Below are 20,930 nucleotides of genomic sequence, written 5' to 3' on the forward strand. Positions count from 1 at the left end.
ATTTACACACAAAGTAAAAATTTAAACAAACAAATTCTAACCCACAAAAGCTTAGTAGGGAGCAGGGGATGAACCCGAGCATAGGGAAATGGAGGCATAAGGTGGTTCTAAGTGCAGGAAAGCAATGACCTGTGTCTCTCTATGATGCTCTTAACCACTAGCCTGCTGATGAGTAGCCAGATCTGTGAATATTTGTCTAGTGAATGTATGTGTGCACATATGCAGGGAGGAGTGGAAGGCACCTAAAATCACAGGCTCGGTGGGTTAATTCTCAGTGGAAAAACAGAATTTACTCCCAGACAAGCCAAGAGCAGAGTCCCCAATGAAAGGATACCTTCTACAGGTAGAATGGGGCTAAGAAAGGAAATAGGCATTAGCCTGCTTTTAGCACCGAGGCATCAGCCATATGGGACCAATGCCAACTCCCAGTATGAAAGGGGCAGGAGTTCATCCAGAGCAGTTAATACTGGACTGGCAATTTGGGCCCATTATTTATGCCCAACTAGAAGCCAGAGACCATGAGAACAAGAACTTTTAGCAAGTGGCTCAGCCAGGGCTGAATCTGGGCCTGGAGACAAACAGTCACCAGCTCAGAGGCTCAGCAGAAATGGAAATCTGGATTGAAAATAAATTATATCTTCATATCCCTGCTCTTTCATTCCTTCCTTTCTCCCCAAAGGACACCCAAGGCCCAATTACCTCATGCCGATTGGATTCATCAGCAACTAGCTGTTGAAGATGGTAAGTGAAAAAGTAGGATAATATACAGCTCCGGAAAGCATTACCCATGCTCAAATTCCAAGTCTGTCATTCCTTATCACTGAACTGAGTTAGTCACTTCAGATTTCGACACCTCAGTTTTCTTATCTGTAGAACTGAGCAGAGTGTAGTTGCTACCTCACAGCTTTATTATGAAGATCACCTGAGATGGTCTAAATAAGGTTCTCTGGCCTGACAGTACGGCTTTAAAATGATTGTCTTGGACATTGGCTTTAGAACATTTGTCCTTGAGAAGTGACAGCAAGGTATAAAAGGAAGGGAGCTAGAAAGGAACAAGGTGGGCTCAGACAGATGGGGAGAGGAGGAAGGGAGAGAACCAACAGGAACAAACTGTGTTTGGAAATGCCGCACTGCAACCTAGTATGTGCGTGCTATTTAAGATTAAAATCAATTAAAACAAATTGTCAGGCTGGAGGAATGGCGTGGAGGTTAAAACACTGGCTGTTTTTCCTCTGGACTTAGGTTTGTGTCCCAGCACCCACACGGAGGCTCACAACTGTCTGAAACTCCAGCTCCAGGGGGGTCCAGTGCTCTCTTCTGACCTCCTAGGGCACCAGGCCTGCACATAGTTCACAGACTTAGATGCAGTAAAACTATCCATACACATAAAAAATAGCAATAATGACAACAATAATAACAAAGGTGTCTTAATACTGAAGGATTTGTTTTCCAGTCTGTTAGAGCAAGGTCCTTGTGACTTGACTGTTATAAGGAGGACGAGCGTTTCTGGTGGCTCTGAGGACCATGCACTGGAGTTCCATTTTGTGTCTATAGGCTGAGAAGTTCTCTCCCTCAGGCATTGGCTTTTCCTACTGAAGGATGGCAGGATGCCGCAGAGGCTTTGGGTAACACCAGCAAACCCCACCTACCTGTCATCTCAGCACATAGCTGAGAGCTGGTCACCTAGTCACCGGTGCACTCTCATAAATTGCTTCCTCAGCATTTCAGCATTTTATTTGAAAAAGGTAACTGAAGCAGAAAGAAAATCAAGCAACAAGAGAGTCTCATTTTTAAACTCATTAGTTGGGAAGCTGAACAATTTGCTTAGATCAGCAAGGTTTTGAATGCAAGAATAGGTGTCTGAGAGGCAAGTGTGCAGCTACATTCTAAGAGCCGTTCCTCAGCCTGCTTCCTCAGTTTCATCACAAGTTCCATGTGCTCCATCGGCAGAGCAACCCAAGTGCTCTTGTCAGCATCAGAACTGAAACAGACAGACACTCCACGGAAAGCCTGGGTCTATTTATGAGTTTTACTCCCCCCTTAATTTCCATTTTTAATAAAAACAAATACTGTACTGAGTTCTCAAATCATTTCAGAAATTTCTAAAACTATCAGCCGTATTTACAGTCGCAACATACTGAATTAACAGGCACCAGTAAAACTAGAGGGTTATGTTATCATTTTGATACCTGAGAGTTGCTACTGATTCTTCCTGATGATTCTTCAGTTTTTTTTCATGATCCTAATATATGCTTCATAGAAATAAATGACTTCCAAACAACACTTTTCCTGCAAGTCGGGCATTTGTCAGTGTACTTAGAATTCTGTTCAGATCCTTTAGGCTGGGAAACCCTTCAGCAGTGATTTTTGTGAACTTCCCCTGTCATTATTTGACACCATTAAGGCCTCTAGATAGCCTCAAATCATACATTAAATATATATTATATAATATATAATGTAGTATATATACTATATTTATATAAGCTGTGATATTTAATCAACAAAGCATGCTGCATAGAAATATTAAATTAATCTAGCTTGGGACACAGGGATGACACAAAAGTTTACCTACAGAGGAAGTCTGTCCTTGGACCCTCTTTTACACCCTTCTTTTAGAATGCATATCAGGGACCGTGGGGACAGGCCCAGGTTTGGATTCGACTCCTGGCTCCATCACTTACTGCTACATGACAACTACACCATCTCTTTTATGCCTCAGTGCGATTACCTGTAATGGCAACTCCTGCCTCCTGGGACTGTTGCGAGAGTCTATGAGTGAGCTAATGCATGCAGGAGATCATGTGGAATAAATACACGGAGCTGGTGTGTTGTTATTTAATTGCTCATGATTCTATCTTTTCCTATAGACTGTGATCTCCTGGAGGAAGTGCTCTGCATCTCCGGACCCTAATATCATATCTGGCAAGTAAGGGATGTGCCATGAAGAGCTGTGTATGAATTCCGCATGGCAAAGCCGTGTAGAAAGTCACAGATTGTGAGTAGTGACCCAGTTCTCATTGTCCACTCTCTTGTCTGTAATCTTCCCTTATTTTAATCTTCATTTCTGTTCAAAGCCCACCAGCATGGCTCAGTTACTAACAAATGAGTCAGCTGATTATGACATTATACAGACCCCATGGGAGAGGACCACTGGACCCATGTGGTGGTGTGTGCTTGCAACCCCAGCACTCAAGAGGCTGAGGCTGAAGATGACTGCTCTGAGACCAGCCTGGGCTACATAAAGATTTCCAGGCTATCCTGCACTGTGTAGAATAGCTTTCCCAAAAAGCAACAACGAATAAGAGAAAGACATGCATAAGGAGGAGAAGGGAGAGGAGGGGAAAGCAGAGGAGGGGAGCAGTGACTTTACAATTTCAAGCTTGTTAACATTAGGAGCCTCAATGGGCTTCTGGTTCTTATGTGGCCATAGGAACTAGGTCACATCGACATCACAAGCTCAGTAGAGTCAAAAGGCATCTTGTCCAAGTAGGAAGTGGAGGTTCATAAACCAGTCAGTGCCCTGCTTGACACCACTCTCCTCCCCGGCAGCTATGGCCTGAAGCTATGAGGCAGGGTTGCACTGGATCCCTCGCTCATTTCTGGGAAAAGGGCAGCGCATGTATAAATGACTGGATGATGACATCGTAAGAATGAATTTGTTCCAAACATCCTTCTAACTTCATTCTCCTCTATGTTAAAAACATGTTTAAAAGCAAAACACATTTAATCTTTTCGCTTTAAAAAAAAGATTTTATTTACTAAGTATACAGTGTTCTGTCTTCATGTGTGTCTGCCTGTCAGAAGAGGGCTTCAGATCTCATTATAGATAGTTGTGAGCTACCATATGGTTGCTGGGAATTGAACTCAGGACCTTTGGAAGAGCTGTCAGTGCTCTTAACCTTCGAGCCATCTCTCCAGCCCTATATTTAATCTTTTCAAACATTTCTGCATATATGGTATCTGTGTGTATGCTGAATGTGGAGGTGTGTACAGATGTGTGCACCAGCACCTGACATACCTACACATTCATGTAGAAGCCAGAGGTGGGTGAGGAGTATTTAGCATCTGTTACTGAAACTCATTTAACCCCAATTCTTATTTTCTTGCTCATGTAGAGACTTTACTTGAAAAATATTGAACAAACTCACTGCTATACATCTGTATGCTGACTTATGAAGATACACGTTATCCATACTCTTTTGTAAGATAAGGTTGCCAGAAAGAATGAGGCCTTAGGATTTGGCACAGTGGTAGTGTTTGCCTAGCATGGATGAAGCCCTTGAACCCACTCAAAGCATTTGAGAAACAGGAGTGGTGAAATCACCCTGGGAGGGGACCTTCAAAGGGCCATACCCCAACTCTCTAACTGCCCTTTATTAACCCATTATAGTTCATTACTTAATTAAATGAACCATCAAAATGCCCAGGGGATGAGTGGGAGAAACAGATTGGTAGAATTAACAGGTACCTAGTAAATATGGTGCAGTGGAGGGGACTCAGTGGAGGTTAGGGAAGCCAGTAATCACTCACACTGAGCAGTACCGGAAAGTGTCTAATAAGTTACACAGTGATTTTACGTAAACATGGGTGGATGAGACGGGAGAGAATTTGCCGCTGGTCTGCCTGGCAGGAATGACTATGTTCTAAAGAGATAATTGTGTTCCCTTCTCTGGCTATCGCACTTTTAGAAGAATGGATCTCAAGAAATTAGAAGCTGCTGGGTGTTGGTGGTACACATCATTAATCCTAGCACTCGGGAGGCAGAGGCAGGTGGATCTCTAAGAGTTCGAGGCTAGCCTGGTCTACAGAATGAGTTCCAGGACAGCCAGGGCTATTACACAGAGAGACCTTATCTGGAAAAAAGGAATGAAAAAGAAGGAAGGGATGGATGGAGGGAGGGAGGGATGAACTAGAATCTACCCAGAGATGTCCTATGCAGGGAGGAAATGGCTGACACCTGGGGGCAGCCAGAGGAGGAATTTGTCTTCTAGGAAAAAAGTCAGAAGTTGACAGATAATCTTGAAGGACAGACATGTTGTGGAGACCAGGTGGACAAGGGACCACTCTTGATGGACTGCTTAATTATGCACATCTCTCACCTTCTAGTTCAATCCTACCTCATGTCAGGATCCCCAAAAATGGCATCGGGGGAGTGGCTGGAATACTTTATCCTTTTTCCCATTGTGACCATATTGAATAAATCTTCTGCTTCTGCTTTTCATTAATAATTTGACTCCCCCTTTAACTGGCTAATTGAGGATGAGTGGTCCAACCTGGCTTTTTAGGGCACAGATGGTTACCCCTAGTTAGGTCTGGTGACAATACAATGGCCATGAAGGGACAAAAAAGGAACATTTTAGGGATATTTGTTGCCTGCAGCATGTTGACAGTGGACAGACAGGGAAGCTGAGAGTGGCCAGCAGCAGGTAGAGTCATTTCATTGCAGGGACATTGCCTGTCTTTTTTCCTCTACCTGTTAAGAATAGTAAAACAAGCATTGGGTTTTGTTTGGGATTCCAGAGAAAGTCTTCACCCTAGTGAGTTTTTCCCCTATCAACGCACCAGGTACTTTGTTTTTATGCTATTTTGATTATTCTTTTGAACCATTTGGGATGTTTTCCATTTGTTGATTGGCCTTGACTTTAAGGGCTCCTTCTGTTGAGCTCTTTGGAGCTATTGAGAAGAGAAACAGTGGCTACAGCAAGGGAAGAGAGAGAAGCACTCAGAGGCACTGGGAGTCTGAGCATCATTTAGGAGCTGGGGAGACACTGTTCCTCTCCTGTAGGCAGGAGCTTCAGGAGGGGAGACAGGGTGAGGTCCTTCATCTTGGGTTTGCATTCCCCTGCAGAGTGTGTTTCTTCATCCTCACAGCAGGGTCCTGTCAGCTCTAGAAGGGAACAGGGCTTTGTTTCATTAGGTTATAAAGTCTGACTTTACAGACTGATTCAAAGGACAGCCTCATAATCTAACAGTATTGTCACTGGTAGGCCTGGTCAGTTTGAAAGCTCTCATGAGCAAATTTACAGTTCTGTTGAACTATTTGTAGCAATTGCCATGCGACAGGAAAAGCTGCGGGCTCTTTCGAGTCGTTGGGGGTTCTGATGACTTATTTCAGATAGAGAAAAAGGGGGTGCCAAGATCTCTACTGGGATTTTGTTTTGTCAATGTTGAGATGGGATAATTTTGCTTTGGGATAATTGCTGAGACATAATGCATTATGTTGTCAATAATGTTACAGAGTTTTGTATTTTAATATCTAAATTCATTACTGGAGGAATCATGGTTTCTTTATGTTCTGGGTTCTTAGTCTTGTTGTGGAAGATTTAGAAGCAGACCACAACATCTGAAAGACAGGCCGAGTGGGTAGCCTCAGGAGTGTCAATCTGCACAAAGCTATGTAGATGAACAGGGGTCTTCAAGGGCAGAATAAAAATGTCCAGTGGCAGGACAGGTATGTTTGGGATCTTGGTTGGTATATGAAGACATGGAAGGGAAGTAATTTGTGTATTGGAGATGTGAAAAGCAGGCATGAATCTATTCTTTTGACAAGGGATAGTAATTTTCTATGAATGGGCCTTGATGAAGGCTGATAGCTCTACCCTCTTTCCTTTCACGTGGTACTTCCTACTCCGTGTGTGTGACACTGAAAATGTGAGATGGGACCCAAAGCTGACTATTGACCTCCATGCCTGCTAATGGCTGTCTCCCGCCTATGTTAACAGTATAGCATAAATGTGCAAATTATTAAGATAAAATTGACATTGTTCACAAGTGGCAAATTAGGGTTTTTGTTCATTGAATTCTATTAAACTTGATGTGTATGTTTGTAGATAAGATATTCTTCTGATATACACAAAGTGCTATGTAATTCTGGCAGATGAAGAACACGCTTCTAGACAAGCATGTTCAGACACATTTTAAGTGAAACACGGTGGGTATACATGTGTGTTTTCAAGGTACCAGCAGCGTGTGTAGAGTCAGAGCATCAGAAACCCACTTGGGAGCTTGCTTCTGCTCTGGCTTCTGATAAACCCCTATTTCCTTCCAGCAATGCAGAGTGAACTTTCCTCTCTTAGTAACCTGAAACGCATCTGTCATCTGGTACCGACCATTTTGTACATTTATAAATGAGCTGTTTTGTCTTTGGTTGTTGATGCACTATACGTAAACTCTACCCAAAAAGGATATTTTTAAATATTTTTATTTTAAATATTTAATATCTTAAAAGGATAATACTAACCCACAAAAGAGTGTTTATCTTCATTATTCAGTGTCTGTTCAGTTTAATTTAAAGTCGTCAGTTTTCCTTTTAAAACGGAGCAAAGGGTAGACCTAGAAATGGCTGTAGGCTCTGCTTCTCCTTCTGCCTCAATCTTATTGAAGAGAAATGCCTTCTGGCAACTGGAAATGATGGTTCACATATGATGTTCTTAGGATTATGTTTGTTGAAGAAGGAAAAACAATAGTTGTTTTTTAATTAGTTTGTTGTCGGTTCAAGCTTTTGGTCTTTGTAAAAGTCTTAAAATACTTCTGAACTAAAAATAAACATATCCGTGTCAGCATTTTAGAGTACAGACATACAGGAGACATATCTTTACACTTCCCCCCTCAGCAGCCCAAGGGGCCCCCTAGAGTTTTAGGGCCTCAATTCAGGACTAACCAGGAATGGACAGATGGTTTTTTACACTGAAGACAATTTCAGAACTAGCTGGTGTAGTAAATCAGAGGTGGAGAGACATTTTAATATAGGCCTAAGCTTGTTTGAGATTGCCAGGCAATGCCAGGGAAAAAGAATGAGGCACTGCTCACCACCAAACACAGGCAGGCTTTAAACCCTACTCCTGGCTCTTCTAGAATAACATATCTGTATGTGGAAGGCGCATTACCTCTCCGTGGGAAAACTTTTTCTGGCAAATGTTGTTAATTGTGCTGGAATTCTTGCTTCTCAGCTAGTAAAAAGCTCTAATAAGACTCTAAGATGGTGGCTCTTTTCTCATTCATGGCCTCCTAATTCCTCTGCCTTTCTCTCATGTCACAATCAACCACTCAAAAATTGAAGTACAAGTCAAATTAGAAGCTTTTGTTCTAGTTACTCACAGACTATTGACAATGGAGAGTCATCAGTATGCTGAGGAGAGAGGTGGCTGTGGTCATGAGGATGCTGAGGACAGAGGTGGCTGTAGAGTCATGAGGATGCTGAGGACAGAGGTGGCTGTAGAGTCATGAGGATGCTGAGGACAGAGGTGGCTGTAGAGTCATGAGGATGCTGAGGAGAGAGGTAGCTGTAGAGTCATGAGGATGCTGAGGAGAGAGGTGGCTGTAGAGTCATGAGGATGCTGAGGAGAGATGTGGCTGTGGTCATGAGGATGCTGAGGAGAGAGGTGGCTGTGGTCATGAGGACACTGAGGAGAGAGGTGGCTGTAGAGTCATGAGGACGCTGAGGAGAGAGGTGGCTGTGGTCATGAGGATGCTGAGGAGAGAGGTGGCTGTGGTCATGAGGATGCTGAGGAGAGAGGTGGCTGTGGTCATGAGGATGCTGAGGAGAGAGGTGGCTGTAGAGCCATGAGGATGCTGAGGAGAGAGGTGGCTGTGGTCATGAGGACGCTGAGGAGAGAGGTGGCTGTAGAGTCATGAGGACACTGAGGAGAGATGTGGCTGTAGAGCTATGAGGATGCTGAGGAGAGATGTGTCTGTGGTCATGAGGATGCTGAGGAGAGAGGTGGCTGTAGAGTCATGAGGACACTGAGGAGAGATGTGGCTGTGGTCATGAGGACGCTGAGGAGAGAGGTGGCTGTAGAGTCATGAGGACACTGAGGAGAGAGGTGGCTGTAGAGCCATGAGGATGCTGAGGAGAGAGGTGGCTCTGGTCATGAGGATGCTGAGGAGAGAGGTGGCTGTGGTCATGAGGATGCTGAGGACAGAGGTGGCTGTGGTCATGAGGATTCTGAGGAGAGAGGTGGCTGTGGTCATGAGGACACTGAGGAGAGAGGTGGCTGTAGAGTCATGAGGACGCTGAGGAGAGAGGTGGCTGTAGAGTCATGAGGACGCTGAGGAGAGAGGTGGCTGTAGAGTCATGAGGATTCTGAGGAGAGAGGTGGCTGTAGAGTCATGAGGACGCTGAGGAGAGGGTTGGCTGTGGTCATGAGGATGCTGAGGAGAGAGGTGGCTGTGGTCATGAGGATGCTGAGGAGAGAGGTGGCTGTAGAGCTATGAGGATGCTGAGGAGAGAGGTGGCTGTGGTCATGAGGATGCTGAGGAGAGAGGTGGCTGTAGAGTTATGAGGATGCTGAGGAGAGAGGTGGCTGTAGAGTCATGAGGATTCTGAGGAGAGAGATGGCTGTAGAGTCATGAGGACGCTGAGGAGAGGGTTGGCTGTGGTCATGAGGATGCTGAGGAGAGAGGTGGCTGTGGTCATGAGGATTCTGAGGAGAGAGGTGGCTGTAGAGTCATGAGGACGCTGAGGAGAGGGTTGGCTGTGGTCATGAGGATGCTGAGAAGAGAGGTGGCTGTGGTCATGAGGACACTGAGGAGAGAGGTGGCTGTGGTCATGAGGATGCTGAGGAGAGAGGTGGCTGTAGAGCCATGCAGATGCTGAGGAGAGAGGTGGCTGTAGAGCCATGAGGATGCTGAGAGGCAGCTGAACTGTTGCTTGGCTCTCAACATGTAAAATGTACAAGGATGGATGGTTGTTTACGAACTAATTAGTGTGCTTTGTATAGTATTTGTCTGTTGGAGGCCTGGAAAAATATAAATCAGTCCATATCATTAAATAGCTGCCTGTCACCTTCTGACATTTTGAAACTTAGATATTAATAACTAGCATGTTGGATCTTGCTGTGGTTATTTGGAGAATGGGGTCTGTCTTTAAAACAAAACTGAGAAAAAGAATGTAGGAGAGAAATGAGTATGTCCCTCCTAGCTATAAAATTCTCCAGGTTGGGAATGAATGAAATAAGATGCATCTATTTAAAAACTGATAATGTTCTAATATAAAGATGTCAGTATAACTAGAAGCTTATTCTGGTGTCTAAAGCAATGAGACATGTGTAGGGATATTGTTCTGCTTTTAATAATGTTCTATAATTGACTTGGAAGACATAATTTTATGTTTTAATTTTTATGGTTATATTTCAGGCTTTTTCCCCTATGGACAGGGTTTCTCTGTGTAGCCATGGCTGTCCTGAAACTCACTCTGTAGACCAGGCTGGCCTCAAACTTACAGAGATCCATCTGCCTGTGCCTCCCAAGTGCTTGGATTAAAGATGTGTGTCCAGCAGCTTTTGCCTTCTTAGGAAAATCACTGGTGTCTGGGGAGCCAGTCTCCAGCAGGACAGGGTTTTGAAAGGAATCCATGCAGTCAGTATAAACTAAGACTTTCCTATCTGAGGGAGTTTAGGGAAAGAGACACTCACACACTCTCTTTAGTCTCTGTTCTTCTCAAGTTCTTTATGTGTTATTTTTCTGTTGTATACTTTTTTCCTACAGCTTGTATACCCCAACAAATTTTTTTCAGGCAACATAGGAATTACAATGTGGTTAAATCTATTATATCTATTATTCAAGTAAGTGATTATAATGAATAAAGGTAAAACACATTTTTCATCTCCCTTACATGATTAAACCTTTTACATATTATAGGTGAAAAACAAATTATCCCAAGAACCCACACAACTTATGCCCAAGCAACTTGTTATAGATTAACTGTGTGGACAAGTAAAGTATTTTTCTCAGTTAAGTCTTTTACTGGCAGGCTACATTTTGCAGTTACAAAGAAAGAGTCAATTATTTTACTACTTATCTTGAAAGGTAATCTTATAAGAAATCTTAAAGGAATCACAAACCTAAATTTTTATATATGAAAAAGAATCAGCCAGCTCTACTTTAAATCTTTAGGGTACATACCCACTCATTAATAGTTTTTTATGTCAGGAGATTGAGGGCACAAATAGGTATAAGGAATTAAACATCACCTTTGGTCATCAACAAATTCTAGCAAGAAGGTCCATCAGTTAATGATAATTGGGCTGCTTTATTCTTGTTCCCTGACCTTAGTGAGTTCTTAATTCAACTGTGTGCCTTTCTAAAAGTTTAGATTGCCTTCTTGGGGTTTTCACCTCAAAGCTATTTAACAAAAACATCTTAGTATAACCTTGTTATTTTCAAAGCTTTGTTTCAACTGTGATGCACTCCAAAACCTGTGAACACATCTCCTAATATTAAGGTTAGGAATTTAAACTAGCTGGACTACTGGGACTCAATTGTTAATCATTAACTTGAACTACAGCCTATACAGTTCCTTAGTTGAAACTCACAGGCCCTTGTTGTAAAACATATCCTTGTATTTATTTTTATTCATCAAAACCCTGTATAGGCTATCATTACTATCACTTTAGATAGCACAGTTTAGGGAGAGGTCATCTTCATGACAATCCACAGTAGAATGCCCAGTAGAATGAAATGTTCCCAAGAGATTAACATACTATATTACAGACAGTGGAGATCTCCCCACATCCACTCAAACAATGCTAGATACCATAGGAATATTTCAGTAACAAGCATGCCAAGGAATAGCAGAAGCAAAAGCCTTGCCTAACTGAGATTCACCCACCAGAGAGTCGCCTCCTGATGGGACAACACCATAAACTTCAATTGCCACCTGCTGCTCCTCTGACATGGCCCCTGGCAGAAAATGTTTTAACAAAGTTAAGATCGTTTGTGTTGTTGAAGTATTTTAAATGACACTTTGTAGGCAACTATTTTAAGATGATTTTAGTACTTATAAAGTCCCATGTGTCTAGGACTAGAAATAGACATAGCAGGGTGTCCACACTTTACATATTCTGAAAACCTTGCAGGGTGAAAGATAAGTCTAATCTTTGCAAGGCTGTTGCTTTGAGCATGGCTTTCTCAGCAGCCAGGTCTGACAAGAGCCTTGGCCATGGGCACCAAAGGCCATAGCAATGTCTTGCTTCCCTCAGTGCCCTGGGTCAGACCTAACACTTTGTGTTAATCCTAGCGAACACGGAGAAATGCAAGGCAGCACCATGACAGCAGCCAGCATGAGAAAGGAAAACTAATGGAGACTGTGGATTATGGGAAATGGGGTGTAACAAGGAAACTCTTCCCATCCACACAGAGGTTCTTGGAGCGTTTAAAGGAACAACTGATACGAATGACATTTTCCTGTGTTGAACTGGTCCGCGGTGACATTTTCTCTTTGGTTCCCTTAGTCACTGACTCCACAAACCACCCGGCACCTGCTTAAACTCCTGACCACCCTCTATTAAAAAGGCTCATTACACATGTGGTATAGTGCTGACCTCTTAATGTCCTACAGACTGAAAAAGACATCTGGGGAATTGGCCATCTGGACACTTTTGGAGACCTGGTATATATGTGTTTGCCTTGACAAAACAAGTACTGTTATTGTAGGTGTGACATACACTTGTGCATAATCTGCTTGTAGTAACTAATAGTGTTTTTGAATTAGTGTGATATCTAAATTTGGCACTATAGACTTGCCTTACTAAACCGAAGTAGAAACTAACAATATATACTAGGCTTCTACTTAGTTATGTGTAAGGAGGGTAATTATTGCCAGCTTTTTTATACATGCAGATGTCTATGGTACTATGTAAGCCTTCAAAAGGTTGATAGGTATAGGATATTTATAAATCTCTGTGTAATTACTTGACTTTCAAATTAGTTTTACCCTTGTTGACTGTTTTTGGAAATGTAACTAAGCATTAACATTCTTCAGAAGTCAAGCTTCTGACACAGGGACCTGGAAGATATTGTTGAAATGCTGGGACACTGTCCAGAGGGCAAGTAGACGGATTTAAGATGTGCCTGATGCAAGGGCCTTTCCTTCTGTATCTCCAACTTGCTTACAGTTGGGCCAGTGGAGTTTTTATTGGTAGTAACGCCTTGGCATGTGTGGCTTACCTCCCCTCAACATGGAATAAAATCAGACCAGTGGGGACAAAATCTGATCCTGGCTACAAGGGACAATGGAGAACAAACTGTCAGATCTTAGTCATGATGTCTTCAGAAAATATTACTCAGGCATAAAGCAGGGAGTTGTCAGAATTGAATTGAAGTCAATGCCTGGCATGAAAGCATTTGGCTGTAATCCCAGCACTTGGAAACCTGAAGAAAGGAGTTTGAAGCTGGCCTAGCTAGGCTTCATGATGAGACCCTGCCTCAAACCAATACAATTAAGTGACTTGTGCCGGTCCTTCCAAAGTAACTAAAAACCAAGAGGTGATGTAGAAACGGTTCATGAGCACGGGAATCAGGCACTGTCTGAATGTGCTCTAACCTGGCTCCCTACGTGTATTCTATTTATATTTGTTACACACACACACACACACACACGCACACACATGCACACACGCGCGTGCACACACACACACACACACACACCCTATTTTGAGGACAGGTGGTCAACCCCGGCTTGCTGGGACACAGTCTGTGACACCTACTGCTTGGGTAGGAAGGTTTCACTAATACTTAGGGTCTGGGCTTTAGGCTGCAAAATTGCTTTGTTACCTGAGATAATGAAACCATGAAGACTACAGTGATGCCTAGAATTGTAAAACAGGGCCCTCACTCTCCATCTTTGACATCTTTATTTCTGGTATAATGTGGGAAAACAATCTCTCTGTGATTTTTCTCAGTTTTCACCTAGAAAGTGGCACTAGGAGATGGGGTTTAGAGGGTTTTCTTTATCCCCAAGGCTGCCCAGGCTCACGGACATGGGAAATCCAGATTCCACAGAGGCATGGCTCAGGGGAAAATATGACCAAAAGCCCCCATAGCCTGGGACCCCGAGTAAACAGTTTCTAAGCCCTGGCTCTTGACAGGCGCTGCCTGAGTGTGCCTAGCAGAGCAGTGGGGAAGACCCCAGGGCAACCTACTCTGGCAGCTTTCGAGTTTAACCCACAGGCTCAGCCAGGCCCAGTCCTGTGTTCTGCAGGGTCTGTGCCTAGGGGAAACACAGGAGAAGGATTCTGGGAGTTCGTAGGCAAACCTCCCCAGGCAGGAGGCTCTTTGCAGCATTTTCCTTGTGATTTTTCTTGGCTTTGTTTCTCCAGTGATGCATTTAGCTACAACATGCAGAGAGAAGCCCCTTTCAGTAGAGCCGGAGTTATTATCTACACACAAAAGACCATTTAGGGAGAGAACAGCTCTGTGACTTAAGCTGCGGCTGCCAGAGTCCAGATCCATTAGAAAAAGGTTAGCTGTTTAAGTGGGAATATGAAACAAATGCAATAATTAGGGCTAACTGGGCACCCTCCCCCCGCCCTGCAACAAAGCTGCCTGGGATCATAAACTCATTTCCCTGAAAGTTCTAAGCTTAGGGAAAAGCAAATCATGGGCTCTAAATGACAGTTCCGTCGTTAACCTTAACCCTAGTGGCTAGGTAACTTTAGAAATTTATGATATGACTGAAGAAAAGAGAAAAGACGGGAATATTTTTTACAACAAAGGAACATTATATACTTAAAGTTTTTTTTACAGTGTTGATTCTGTCTGAGCACTATTTCTTATTATATCTTATTATGTAAAACCATTTTAAAAATTTGAACATATTTAGATCATATTCTTCCCCTCTCCCAAGTCCTTTCAGATCCTCTCTCCATCCCTAACCACTCAACTTTATATTCTTCCTCAAAAAACGAAAACCCAATACAACAACCACCCCAACCAAGTAAACACAATAAATAAAAAACACCCAAAAAGAAAAAAAACATAAAAGTCCACCAAACTATAACCAAATAGAAAAACAAAAACTGTAGATTCTATTATCTGTTGTCAATATCCTGAACATGAGGCCTCCCCCGGAGAGGTTGATATACCCAGCGTCAATCCAATAAACTGGTTTTCCTTCTTTCAGCAGGTAGAAATGACAGTTCCACTGTTAAATGTTTACCCTGATGGCTAGGTTTGCATTCATTCACTTTCAGAAAACCTTTGGGGTATGATTTCTATTAGATGTTAACTTTTATAGGGTTGGCTATTCTTCTTTCTCGTCCAACATTATTGATATTTCATATCACTCTGTATGAGGTCTGTGTAAAACTACATCACTTTTTAAATTGACAATGCTTCATTTTAGTAATGAAATGTGGGGAAGCATTGGAAATGATCCCCCTCATCCCCAGACCTAAATGTCTTTTATTAAACACAGTGTAAAAAGCGAGCAAAGAGGATGTGGGTTTTTCACATAAAACTTCCAGTCTGCCTCAGCTAAAGGAACTATAAACAAGCTAAGTTTCCCTATGAATAGTCATAAGAAGAACAAATCAGAGTGAGACAGTGTTCTGCAGGTGTGGGGACTCCCAGGAATGACAACCAGGCCTCAATGCCATCTACATCACCACATTTTCAGATGCCATCATTGTTACTAAGATAGCCAAGCATCTACCATATCCATGGGTCCAGTGTCCTGCTTAAAAAATAGTGTGAAGTCAGCTATGCTCCATAGTGCTGGGCTAGCCATGTTCCAAACGTTTTCCGTGGCTCCCTGGATTGGGATGTTTCGATTACTAAAGACCAACCCTATAGTAAGGGCATGGATAAACAGTGGTTGATAAATATGGATCTCAAATGTTACTTATAATGTTGAATAATTTGAGAATGAGCCTTGACTAGTCATTTTGCATCTAAATAATGAAAATAACACAGAAAGGCCAAAGTGTGAGTTCACGAGATATCCTTTCTCTTAGATTACATGATGAAATTAACTGCTTGGCAACTGGAGATTAATAGTTTACTCTCACTCTTATGGACAGTCATTATTATTACCTACCCACATTATTATTACTCTCATAAGAAAATATTGCCAGGTAGTGGATGCCGTGTGTCTTTAATCCCAGCACTCAGGAAGCAGTAACAGGCAGATCTCTGTGAGTTCAAGACCAGCCTGGTCTTCAAGAGCTAGTTCCAGGACAGTCTCCAAAGCCACAGAGAAATCCTCTCAAAAAAACAAAACAAAACAAAAAAATTTTAAAAAGAAAATATTTGCTAAGTCCTAGGCATTTAATCCCAAATTGATACTGCCTGTGTTCATGTCATTTAATTAAGAATTTAAGAAGTATCTATAAAAGGACATTGCCTTCAAGGTTCATGAAATTCTCTTAACATTTTGACATCAAAAGTTTTATTTGGGACCAGTGAGATGGCTTAGTGGATACTTGCCGACAAGCCTGAAGACCTGAGTTGAGTCAAATTCCTAGGATCCACATAGAGGGGGGACAGAACCAACTTCTGTAGGTGTCTTCTAGCCTCCATACACGTCATGACACACACACACAAACATGAAATTATTTTTAAAATGTTTTATCCAGATAGGTAAAAGGACAAGCAAGAGAAACTTAGACTCTTTCGGTTTGTAGGAAAACACCTGAAGCTGATGAAGGGGTACAGCCTAATCCAGGGTTGAGAAAAGGATGCTGGTTTACTTCCTTTGAGAAACTGTCTAAATGCTTGCTGTATACTAGGCACTAGTGTGAGCACATGTGTACAGAGGTTTTAGAGAGAGACAGTAGAGTAACTCAGAAAACAATGATGGATTGCGAGGTCCCTGAAAAGAGGGGAAGGAATAGAGGGTTTGGCTTAGGCTTCACCAAGAAAATATTTGAGAAAAATCTTGAAGAAGGTGAAGAATTCAGGTACATGGATATTGGGGAGGAGAGGTGTTCTAAGCTACAAACAGGCATACTGGAAAAGGGAAATTATTTGTTAAAGACCCTGTCTGCAAAAAAAAAAAGTAATTTGCCCAAAATGTAATTAGCATATATGACACTACCCTACAAAATAATAGGTAAATACTGTCAACACCAGATTACATTTACAGCTATTGTAATTTATAGTTAAGGACTAACAAATTAAGTGTCATAGATGTTCTAACCTTCACATGTACCATGCTCCCTGTGAGGGACTGGTATGATGTTACATTCATAATTAAGCAGCTAGCTTCATCCTTGTTATATCACAAAAGGCATGGAGGAGAATTAAGCAGACTTAGGAGGGCACGCTGCAGTCACTCGGTCTGTTTGGGGAGGCGGGAGACCTTCAATGAGAACTGAGATTTGAGCTAAGGCTTTAAGGGTGAGTAACACTATGTAGACAGAGGTAGAAGGAAATGTGGAGTACTAGAAAAACACCAAGACTAGCTCAAGGAGAGAGATGTCCAGGATCCCAGCTGAAAATAGAGAGCATGCTCGGGCCATCTGAGGACAGCATAATTAAAGGGCCCTTTATTGTGGTGTATAAATGGTTAAGGGTAATCAACAAGGGATGTACAGTACACCAAGAATGAAAAGCGACAGCTGTGCCTGGGTACCAAAGAGGAAGGCAGGGATGCCTATGAGAAGATAGTTAAAGGAATAGTTTACTTCATAGTAATTGTGGCCTTCTGTAAGGACTTGTCAGTCAGAGGCTCCATAGTGGGAGAGATCCAGGGAAAATTATATAGAATAATACCCAGCCTCTTCCCATGGCACTGATCAGGGTGGAGAAGGATGGAGTGGATCTTCAGGGTGATGCAAAATATCCTGCATGGTAGGAAGCAGATTCCACTGGCCAAGTGCAAGATTGTGGTATCAGTTTTTCTAAAAGTGATAGATGGTGAGGGATGGTGGGACCAGATTCTTGTTTTTCAAAGGAAGTTGCTCTTGCAGGCTGGAGCCATGAATGACGATGTAGGAAGCTCGGTTGTTTGTAATATGTTGGCCAGAGAAAAGAAAGCAGGTGATTGTAGCGTGGGGGAGGGGACTTAGAAGGCCAGGGGTTTGAGTGGAGCTGGAAATGGGAAGTGGGGAGGAGGAAACGAGAGAAGTCTATACTTTTGTTTTGTATAATGAGATGATGGTGTCATCTTCCCTGCAGGTGAATTCCCTGGGCTTGGGGATGGAAAAGGCCATAGACTTGACTTTAGATAACAGTTAGAGTCTTCCAGGAACCCGACAGTAAACATCAAATCAGTACCCACGCAGAAGCAGGGAATTAACAGGATGCCTTTTCTTGAATCCTAAGGAGATGAAGAGCTGGGCATTTTGTGTGAAACATTTTCTCCAGTCTTCAGCATATAAATGCAGCCTCCCCACCTCCCCATTTTATGAGTGGAAAAAAATCCCGAGGTGCTGAGAGGTTAAAGTCCTTGCTCACTTTAGAGCTGGAGTCCACACGTCAGACCTAGCTGAGCTTACCTCCATCTACTGCTGTGTGTTCAGATCACAGTGGGTCAGGGAAGCCTGTGGACGTTGTCAAGAAAAAGCGAAAAACCTGATGTGAAGTCTCAGTTCATCTGGGGAAACACATGGACCTTGTCTCTTTGGACTCTAGAGTGAGCTGCCATGAGGTTTTGTTTTGCTTTGTTTTTATACTACTGGTGCTCATACCCAGAGCCTACGTGTGTCAAGCAAGTAGTTTAGCTCTGAACTGCGCACCTCCATCCTTTGGTTAGTTAACACAGGACCTTGCTGTGTAGCCCAAGATAGCCTTAAATTCGTAGTGTAGCCCAGGCTGCCCTAGAAATTAGCATCATTCTATCTTACCTCCTAAATATTGAGATTATAGGTTCAGGCCATCACTGACTGCTAATATGGCTTTCAACTGATCATTCAGTCAATATTCACTTAACAGACATCATAGCCTTAGGGGTTTTCTGGTCTCCATGCAAAGGCTTTGAGTAGCACGTTCTCTGCTATGATTCATGGGCTTAAAATTAGTCATGGAAGCAAATGAATGCAAGAAATACTCTTACATGTGAAAATGTTCTTTGAAATGACAAACTGCACCAAGCTTATGGCTTGAGAAAGTGGCAGAGTGTATCCTAAGTTGTACTGAAGGAACTGGATCAATGAAAATAGCACTGTTGGTCATTGGTGGCCTACTGTGGGATAATACTTCTGTATGCTGTGAATATGTGATGTTATCATTGGTTGATAACAAAAGTTGCTTTGGTCTATAGCAAGGCAGATTATAGCTAGGTGGGAAAACCAAACTGAATACAGGGGGAAAGAAGGACAGAGTCAGGGAGAGACGCCAACCAGGAGCCCAAGTAACAAGATACCTGCAGACACAGACCGGTAAAAAGCCACTACCACGTGGGAATACTTAGATTAATAGAAATTGATTAATTTAAATGTAAGAGCTAGTTAGTAATAAGCCTGGACTATAGACCAAACAGTTTGTTATTCATGTTAAGCCTCTGAGTGATTATTTAGAAGCAGCTGTGGGACGGCTCGGAACAGAGAAACCTCCATTTACAATAGCCTCAGATGCTTTGGAATCTAAGGATTCGTTAGCAAAGGGAATGTCCCCTTCCCAGGAACTTTCATAAGTGTGTAATTAGGTATACTTAGCTAAAGAAAGTGCATATCAAATAGACTTAAAATAGAAGTTCTGAACTTATTTTATTTAACATTTATTTTTGAAATTCCAGTAACCAAGAGTGGTTTGCTTCTTTGATAAACAAGAAAAAAATCTATTTACATTTTTTGCTGAAGGAGATGCTGAAATTGCAAATGTGATATGATCTCAATCATTATCTCTTTCATGAAAAATGCCATCAGTGAGCTTTGGTCACTGATCTTTGAGGCTCCATAAATCACACTGTGTGTGGAAACATCTCAAATCCACTTTCAATAGAAAGATAAGACACTTCAAATAATGGTACCTAGGAAAACTTTTCTTAGTAGAGTGTGTTACAATGGCTAATATTCTAAGAGCATCTTTGTGTGATGTGCCCATGTACTGCATCCCAATGGCCAACTATGGAAACTTATTTGGAATGTTATATTGGGAATGTAGTCTCCCAAGCAGGAAAACAGATATTGCTTTAATTATATTTATATTTAATTATATATATACATACATGCATACATACATACATATATGGTCTTAGAGACCTAAGCAATATGAAGGATGCCATGTGTTGTTATTTAGTAAAACATTGCAGTAATATAGAAAAGACAAACGTTACAAGAACATGTACAAGAACTAAAATGAACTCAAGCCTTGGCTCAACATCTGGTTCTAGTATATGTGTTTATATATGCTAATTTGCTTAATGTTACTCATGTCTATATATTATGTAGATGAGGGTTCTGAGGGACAAGTATTTGAGGAACTTGCTCTAACAACTTACACGAGAAGTTAACAGAAGTGCTGGGTTCTGAACTCAAGCAGATTGACTCTAGGATTTTCATCTTTTTTAATCTACACAGGCTCAGGTTGGTTTTAAACTCCATGATGCTGCCTCAGCATCCTTACCACACAGATTACAGATGTATGCCATCACTGAGTTCTTGCTCTTAACTCCCAAAGGCTTTACAAAATAATCATTTTTCTTCATGAACACATCCTCAAGCAAAATTATACAACAGCCAATACTTTGTGAACATAAATAAAAAATTTGAAAGCAAGGCCATTTTCTGAATAAGAATTTAAACTACTTAATAAATTCATGTATAGAAGATAAAAGATAACCAAAACAAAGATCTCTTGGGAGAATTAGAAGTGGAAAATTTTCTACATTTAAAAAAAATCTAGTTTTTGAAGAAGAACTGGAGGCTAAGTGGGAAGAGGTTAATTTATGCCCTAAGGCTGACCCAGTGCTCTTGTAATTATAAAAATATGGGCTTCATTCTTCCTAAAACATTTCCTGCTTCACTGGGAAGGGAAACTAGAAGTTCTGTCTTAAAATAATTCTATTCCTAAGCAAGAGAGGAAGGTTCTAGAGTCCCTGTCTCAACCCTCTGCCTCCTCCAAAGTTTAATTTGTGGATTTATTATTTTTTTATGGTGCTGGAGAAAGTTCAGCTTTTTATTGGAAAAAAGTGATCCTTGGAAGGGTAAAAAAGCAACTGCCTGCAGTTTCCCCTCCTTATAAAATCAGACTGTTCACATGTATATAGATAA

At 41.9% G+C, this 20,930-nt stretch overlaps 1 protein-coding gene across 3 annotated transcripts in view; it reads right to left on the bottom strand.

The window, feature by feature from the left end:
- Rasgef1b (RasGEF domain family member 1B) overlaps positions 1-20,930 on the bottom strand; it is a 498,748-nt gene that overhangs the window by 72,466 nt on the left and 405,352 nt on the right. The gene's annotated exons all lie outside the window — the stretch shown is intronic.

The sequence above is a fragment of the Mesocricetus auratus genome, unplaced genomic scaffold (assembly GCF_017639785.1).
Source record: "Mesocricetus auratus isolate SY011 unplaced genomic scaffold, BCM_Maur_2.0 Super-Scaffold_100006, whole genome shotgun sequence".
Taxonomy (NCBI): domain Eukaryota; kingdom Metazoa; phylum Chordata; class Mammalia; order Rodentia; family Cricetidae; genus Mesocricetus; species Mesocricetus auratus.